Source organism: Osmia bicornis, chromosome 3 (assembly GCF_907164935.1).
Source record: "Osmia bicornis bicornis chromosome 3, iOsmBic2.1, whole genome shotgun sequence".
NCBI classification, from domain to species: domain Eukaryota; kingdom Metazoa; phylum Arthropoda; class Insecta; order Hymenoptera; family Megachilidae; genus Osmia; species Osmia bicornis.
This window is the reverse complement of record NC_060218.1, coordinates 9,797,463-9,806,235: the sequence shown is the minus strand read 5'-3', so window position 1 is coordinate 9,806,235 and position 8,773 is coordinate 9,797,463. Positions and strand designations below refer to the sequence as shown.

At 39.2% G+C, this 8,773-nt stretch overlaps 1 protein-coding gene across 1 annotated transcript in view; it reads left to right on the top strand.

Annotated features, from left to right (window-relative positions):
• LOC114874312 (N-acetylneuraminate lyase B-like) overlaps positions 1 to 8,773 on the top strand; it is a 64,157-nt gene that overhangs the window by 29,064 nt on the left and 26,320 nt on the right. The gene's annotated exons all lie outside the window — the stretch shown is intronic.

The window sequence follows — 8,773 nt, the reverse complement described above, 5'->3', positions numbered from 1 at the left end:
TCTCGTCCTCGTGCATACTGCTCGATTCGAGAAACGAGCACGTCTGTCCGTTTCTCTTTCCCCCTTACTCTCTTCACGCTCTCTTTTTTCCGCCTCTCTTTTCTTCCTTTCCGACGCTACATTCTCTCTTTCTACACTGGCGTCCTCCGTCTTCCGTTCTCGTCTGCTCCCGCGCTGTTGTTGTCGCTACCGGGACGCACGCAGACCCCTTCGAAACCGAGGTGCATGTGGCATTTCTACGTGCGCCGCCCGGAACTTATGTATGTACCAACGGGTATGCGTGCCTCTATCGATAATGGTATATCATGTGTACATACTGCTCTACGCCGTATAGTCGATCGCCTCGAATGGGATGTTTAACGCGATCTTGTTACCAACAGGATCGATTAGTTCGAGCAAATTGAAATTACTTAGACAATTTGCGGGTAATCTTATAAATCTCTTCGAAAACTTATCGATCATTTTTTCTTTATCACTCTACAATTTTCTGTATAGCTGTTTTTTTCATTGAAAATCTATTCTAAAAGGGTCTATAAATTTGATCATCTTCGAAAGCACGCTGGTTCCATTAATACATTTCAAAGTACATATGTATTCTTCGACGGATTCAGACGTAGATCGGGAATGTTGAAACGGGATTTCACGTTAAGTGTCTTGGCTGTACGCGTTCAATACATCGACATATGTATATGTAAATGTATATGGAAACGTATATACAGAAAGATGGGTCGGTTTACGCGTTATTTCTGTATTTGTGTGCCAATGAATACGAGGTTGCTCTTCGAGTCCTCGTTACGTGTCACGGATGTTTAGATTGATACGTGTGTGTATGTTTCATACAATCACGGTCATCTTGAGCGTCTTTCCAGCGGCAGCCTCGAAAGATCGGTCGCAGTGTTGCCTTGTCGCGGGTTACACTCATATCGATATATGTATTCGATGAAAAATAAAACGCAATAAACCTAAGATCTGCAATTATTTTTTCATTTATCCAACTCATTAAAATTTATTTTAAAGAAACACACAAAATACATATCTCATATTTCCTCAGCGATTATTTTAAAAAAGGTATATCTGTTTTTGTTTGTTTTAAAAATGAATTTTGATTAGACCTTCGATAGCCTCTGTTTTGTCTGTTCATCATGCGTTTAATCCATTATGTTTACGGTTTAAACCGACATTGTATTTGAGATTGTAGAACTTTCAGACGGTTGCTTGGATATCAATCGGGTAGCTCCATTATGCATCACGAAGCTTACCCCAGTCGGCTGGAGAATAAACGTCGAGGAGGGTGTTAGCCTGAGTTCACGGCATAGGGGAAAGTTTAAGTATTTCGAAGCGGTGAACGTATTATACCGAACTTCTAATTCACGCCGTCTTAATAAATCGGGTATACATTATACGAACGAATAATTTGAGTAAAATTAATCTTCTTCCATCAATTGTCCTTTTAGTTCACTCTTTCTTGTCTTTAAATGCGAAGATATGCCTAATCTGAAATTCTAGTGATCCCTAGCTGCATTACTCCTAAGTCCTAGTTTCAAGATGGCGTCTGTGCCATAACCTCTTACATTATGAAATTTACTAATTTTAATTTAGTAAAGTGGGAATGAAAAATAAACTAATTTAAATTATTTTGAAAACTTCATTTCTATATTCAAAAATCAAAATACGTATTATATCCCGCCTTTATTGATCAACTATTGGCGTTCCGAAGGGCGCGCAATACGAACGAACAAATTCGAAGCCGGCACGTGAGACGTGCGTCGTCGTTTAAGGGTTAAAGTCGCCGTTAAAAATGATGCCGGCCGCACAATGCAGAAGGGTTACATTATAATCGTGCGTAAAAATTACTGGTACGTTGCGCAGCGGTGTTGGCAAACGGGGAAGCTACAGTACATTTGCCGTGCATCGAGAGCGAAAGGGCCCTCATCCTTACACCACTCCACCATCCCACGCCTAAATCCGTGCCTGGGAGTCGTTCGTTTCTCTCTCGGTCGCTCCAACAATCCCTACCTTTTCTCCCTTCCGTTAATCGCCCTTTCTTTTTCCTCCCCTTACTGTTTTTCTCGGTCGCACTTTGAAACGCACGCGCGGCTTCTCACGACCGCACTGAGTTATCCAGTGGCGTCACCACGACATATTAAACAATAGCGTACGCTGAGCCGTTTAATTAAAACGATATAGGCGCGTGCTTAACGATGAAACCTAAACTCGTAGCGACCTTACTAATTTTCATGATGAAAATCGAATTTCTCTTGACGCGTTAAGATATTACTTTTGCTTTCGAAAAATCATAGAAAATTTTGGGGAAATTTTGTTGAAGGTTAGTAGAAAATTTTGTGTTGATATTAATTAAGTGTTACACGGAGAAATTAATTATTAGTGGACTTTCAAACGTCACAGTGAAAAAGAATTCACAAATTATTGAGAATCTAATGAAAATTAAAAACTAATAATTCAATTGTAACAAATGAACAGTAGCATACTCTAAATGGAAAAAGATAAAATGGTTACCAGGCGTGTACAGGGTGTCCGCGTTAAAGTGTGATAGGCGTTTTATTTCGTAACTATTGATAACACGAAAAATTGTTTGTATGGAAATTGCGCGGTATAATGGGGTCTATGTTTTGGCGTGAACGAAAATTTATTTACATTATTAGTTTAAAAGATATGATGGTCAAGTTTCGTTTTTTAAATGGAACTATATATTTTTTTCAGATCATGTGATAGTGCTTTTCAAGGCGAATTCATTAAACTATAATGAATACACCCGATTTTAATTAATTTTCAAGATATAACGTTTACAAATTTCCCGATTTTCAGTGGATACGTCCTGGTTTGAGTAGCAAGTCGTAAAAACGGCCCTATTGTTGCGGTTTCTTATTCTTTGGGTCTGCCGTTCCTAGCGTAGACCACCGCTGTGGCACTTACCGTAACAATAAGGCCACTTTTACGAGTTGCTACTCAAACCGAGACGTATCTACTGAAAATCGGGAAATTTGAAAATTAATTAAAATCGGGTGTATACATTAAAGCTTAATAAATTCGTCTTGAAAAGCACTATCAGATGATCTGAAAAATAATATGCAGTTCCATTTAAAAAACGATACTTGACCATCATATGTTTTAAACTAATAATGTAAATAAATTTTCGTTCACGCCAAAAGATAGGCCCCATTGTACCGTGCAATTTCCATATAAACCATTTTTCGTATCATGAATAGTTACGAAATAAAACGCCTGTCACACTTTAGCTCGGACACCCTGTATACTGTGTAACACGTTTCGATGCTCGAAGGACGCTCGGCTTAGCGGCTTACCGTTGGAATTCCGTTCATTTTCTTGAAAATTTCCCAGCCGAATGGTAAGAGAGGTTTGTCGTCCACGAAGGACACCACCGAGGCTCTTCCACTAGAACGAGGTATAACGGTATGCCCTTTTTTCCCTTCTACCTGTCGCGACCCTTAAGTACGAACCGCGCACAGAGGCAGGCAAATGTTCCTTTATCTGTTCCCTGAAAATTCCTGTATTTCCAAGCAATTCGACCTCGGCTATGCCGTTTATGACGAAAATTCACTACGCTCGCCTACGAACAATAAAATCTGGCATCTGTTCGAAAGCGACCTGGTCGATGTTGCATTTGGCGAGGAAGCTCGACGATCGTAAGCGTCAGTGGTCTCTAAAGATCTCGTTATACGTTTACGATTCATCATCGATGGAAAATGCACGACACCAGGATTGATAATCGCTCTCTGTTCCTCTGTAGGCGCGCAGCACGAATCGTCGTGTCTATGATTACGCGATCGTAGGAGACACGGATGAACGATGATTCGCTAGTCGCGCATTGTGCGCCGCGGATTATCATAATTTGACATTATTACGAACGGTGACGCTCGTTGCTTGCTCGAAGGATTTACCTCGGCTCTTAAATCCGTCTGTAGCAGCCTGTTTGCGAGCACGTTCGAGAAGCCGAACTGTTAACAGCCCGATTACACTTGGCGACGCGTTCCAATCGATGCAGTTGTCCTTCTTCGAGGCGCGCCATTTGTCTCCGCCAACTGGAAGACAATTATTGGAGAAAGACGCGTGATTTATAAAAAATTAATCAAAGAAGACAGAAATTTAATTTTTAATTTAATAGTAGATTTCTGAAACTTTAAATATACGTTTCTTCCTCTGCAACGTCGACTTCTGACGAAAACAGGTTGCAATTTTGTCGATTACGCGATCGCGGGAGAATTCGTAGCGCGATCGAGCAATCAATCAGGTCTCGGGGGGAAAAAAAAAATAGAAAATGGGAAAAACAACGCAGTAGCCCGAGGAAAACTCCTTTTGCTCCGGGCCTCTGCCGACGTTGCAGTTCAAACCGATCGAGTTGAACCTTCTAATACGTTAATCGCTTCAGTCTGCCGCGATTGCAGATAGAGTTTCATCACCGACAGCTATTGCTTATGGTACGACGAGGCCTTAAATGGTCCTTCGTGCTACAAGCGATTTGATACTCGAGGCTAGTCGCGACGGTGTACGTTTTCTTCAGTTTTCCTGCATCCTTTGCACCACGGCCGTTAGTTTCTCCTTTACTCCATTTTTAGATGCTTCCAGCCGCGTATGAAGCAATACCACTTTCGAGGCGTTGCTCGAAACCCGCCAAAATGCTGTGCTTTTAAAAAGAACCATTATTACTTATATCTAAGAGTCAGGTGTAATAAAGATCCAAGGCTAAAGTTGCAACAAGAAGAATCTGAAATGTCTTCACTTTCCGTTTCACTGTAGAATAATAAAAGAAAAATATTCGAAATTCAAAAGCTCCTGTTTACTTCGATTCCATGGAAACACGATTCAGTTTCCTGAAACTCTGGAATTTCGTCGATCTTTTTTGCTCGATATATCATTTTCGGCTTTATAGCCGACGACGGAGATAGCCTTGGCAACGAATGACGTTAACGGTCTCTGCGAAAGCGATTCAAAATTAACAGAAGAAATAGTGGAACACTGGAATCGCTCGATCTATGGAGAAGATAGATTAAGAATTTCTGGTGACGTAATGTTTGAATCATTCAATGACTGAAACGAGGACCAATGGAAGGGACCGAGACAAGGAACCTCTGTGTTATCTGCGCTCGATGAAAATTTGTTTCTTTATACACACCGGCGATAAGTGGAAAATGTTTTCATTTGGTATACTAGAGAGAGACGATAGTAACCGAGCTATAAATCTCTTTCAAATGAAGATAGAAAAAAATTGTTTATATCAAAGTGCAATTAGAACCGGATAAAGATTTCTCGGGCCCTCGGCTTAAGTTTCCTTTTAATATGGAGTTGAGTGCAATGCTGTTGGAGATATTTGAAAGAATTTTTTGAATAGATAAATACAATAGACATAGACAAATCACTCAAACTCTCGAGCAAACTGTTTCGAACCGTGTAATCATTGCGGCGAAGCTTCGATCAGCTTGTCAACGCGTTACCTCGCGACGCGACGCGTGCACATCGCACGCGGACGATAACGCGTCGAGCATGTGACGCTACTTACGCAACCGCGAACAATCGTTTCTTTTCTCTCGACGAGATATGACAAAGGAGGATTTCTGAATGCATAATTAACGCGGAACCCGAGGAGACACCGTTTGTTTCTTTTTCTTTTTTCCTGTGATTGCTCGAGAAACGATTGCTCGTTCAAGAATATTGTATTTTCTGCGGACTTATGTATGCAAAGCTAATGTAAACTTATGTTTTAGTTAGCACTGCTATCGAAAAACTTCTATTGTTGTTGGTCGGATAAGCTGAAAGATAGGCGAATCATCGTTGTTAATTATATAGATTAAAAACGAGGCGCGATATGCAATTTTCTAGGAAATTGAGGAAAATTCATTGCATTACTGATTACGAAGTAACGTTTGAAATGTGCGATACAAGCGAGGAAAATTATTCTTTATGAATAATAATTATTACTTGTGAAATAAATGACACTTTTCGGTTTGCGTATCTCAGGTAAGTTGTTTCGACGAGAATCCCTCGATCTTCATCGCTAAAGCCACCCAGTCAACTGGCAGTCAGTTAAATAACAATTGCGATAGCACACGATCTTTGTCCGTCTTGCTATGCGAGTTCAAACAGATATTCAATTATCGTCACGGTTCAATCGATTGTGTCAACCGATCACACACATACGTATTATATTTTCGACTGTGACAAACAACCTCGACGATCCATCGTTGGATTCCTTTTCACTTTCATTTTCTAAACGTTAAATTATTTTTTTCTCAATGTAAGAAAATTTCTCATTAAAAAGTTTGAGTGTCTAATTTTAATTAAAGCACCCTTGTATATTTACATTCGGTAGGTTTGGTTCACGATTGTCCCAGGATCCACCGTTCAATGGATGATCTATATCCTATCTTGATTCGATTATAATTCCGCTAAATAGACGTGTACTAATCCTTTTGTAATTAACAATCAGTTGGTAGAAGGATTACTTCGCAGTAAACATCGTTGCCAGTTTACAATGTAGTACAATAATAATTGATGAAGAAAAGTAGAGATCTATAAATAGAGGATAGGAAAATTTACGTAATACAGATGGTTTGGTTTGATTTATATTGATGTTGGGATTACGAGACTGACGAATCTCCTGAGCTCTTTAAATCAATGAACATACAGTCAGGATTAGTGTTTCTGTCGTGTTGAACAGCGTTTGGATGCAGTTTGATTGGACCACGAATTAATGACGAATCGCTAGTATGATCTGCGTTTTGGGACCGAATTCGATGTTTGATGAAAGGATAAGGATTGTTGTTCGAATCGAGTCAATTCATAATTGTATTAAACTGACAACGATAATAAATACATATATTGAAAGCGTCCAATCTATGTAAATTCAATTTTATGTAACTAAGGATAATTAAAATGCATTTTGTTTTATATTAGGAATACTGTATTCAAATGGATTAATGCTTTCGATAGTTCCAGCAATACTGCTGCTAATCCGAGTGTACCTGAACAACGTTTGTAAAGATAACATTAAATAAGATTACAACGTCTTGGAAATATCGGTCAAGGTGACGAGGATATGACGTGTAATATTATTATTCCTCGAAATCAGTGGCTATCCGAGCGTAAACTTCAAAGACTATTAAGACTGGTAATTTCAAAAAGATAGTAAACTACTATAGTTTGAATATAAAATTCGGTAACATTCAAAATTTTAATCTAGCAATTATAAATTTTCTTTCTTCCACTGGTGCCCAGCTATTAATTTTGAAATAGAAATAAAGAAGTTTAAAAATCATTAATAATATATTTTAAAAAAAAAAATAATTTTCACGTTAGCCATTAAATTTTCAGGAAACCTAAAAATATTGACTATAAAGTATAAGATTAAAAAGTATCATTCTAGATAAAATTCTATTTAAAATCTCCTATTTATCCTTGTTTTCAAATCAAATGCAATAATGCATTAATCTTCACCTAACCTGTATCATCGCGCGAACCTCTTTCGTCCGTGACTCCGACCATCTCTCTGCGATTTCTCGTCAACTCTCACGGAGGCCTGGAATCTCAGTTAATTATCAATCCAGTAACAATATTTTGACGCGCGGAGGCCGCTCGCAGTGGTGCGGATAACGCGCCATGCGACATAATGATTTACTGCGGCTGCGCACTAGAACGCTTGCAGCCTTCGAAGGACACCGCTGCGCAGCCGCACCGCGCATCGATGCACCGTGACCACCTTACGCGCGAATTATAATATGCGATACGTTTTCAAAGAAGGGTGGGAATCGGTGTGACGACATCACCACGTGTCAAAGATCAATGTCGATCGCGTAAAAACGTGTCGCTCGGTGTTAATTGATGGTTATATTTAATGAATTTTTCATCAAAATCGCTGATTCGATTGAAAACATTTCGTCAGTTAAGAATTTTAATTATTGTTTGTCGGCATAAATTGTTTTTTCGTCGGTTGTAATTGCTCTCTTTTTAATAAGTAAAAATGTTTATTTATGACATTTAGAATTTTCTTAGAATATCTACAGGTACTTGTAAAAAAATTTTAATATTAAATTTTAAGTTGCAAAACGGGGACAACGACGTGGTTTATTGCGATGTGCCATTTCTTCGTTATAAAGTTAAGTTGAAAAACTTGTATTCCGAAGGAAGTTAAGGGTGCAGAGCACTTCACCTTTGGCACAAGCAAAGCTGCATTGGACTGCAGCGACCGAGTACGCCCTCTTCTCTAGCCGAATCGATATTCCCCAGTAATGCAGGTAATTTATTGCTTAACACTCTGATTACCATGTGAATAACGGCTGGTACGCGGATAACTATATCCGTGTTGGCGTGCGCGCGCGTTTCTGCCCGCCGCATAAATTCATTGCGAACGCGCACGCATATCGGGCAACAAAGAACTGAGAATATTTTCAAAATTATGAATTTTCGTGAAATTTTTGCCTCATTGCTTTCCGGTATTTTTTTTTTTTGCAGCTAGGCTATCGTCGCTCTCGATCATACAGCAGATCGTATCATTCGACGTTTCGAAACAGCCAGATAAACGGTATCGTTCGAAATTTTATCGGGCTCTGAATCATTTTGGAAATTGTGCTTAACGTTTTTGTTCGAAACCGGACACCCATTCGACGACGATTTTCGAATACTTATCGCGTTGCTCGCTTCGTCGATCAACCAAGGTACCTCGATACAGTATCTATTTTAAAGAGATCCAATTTTACATTTTAAATTATCGATCTCGTAATTATATATGCTTCCATGAATG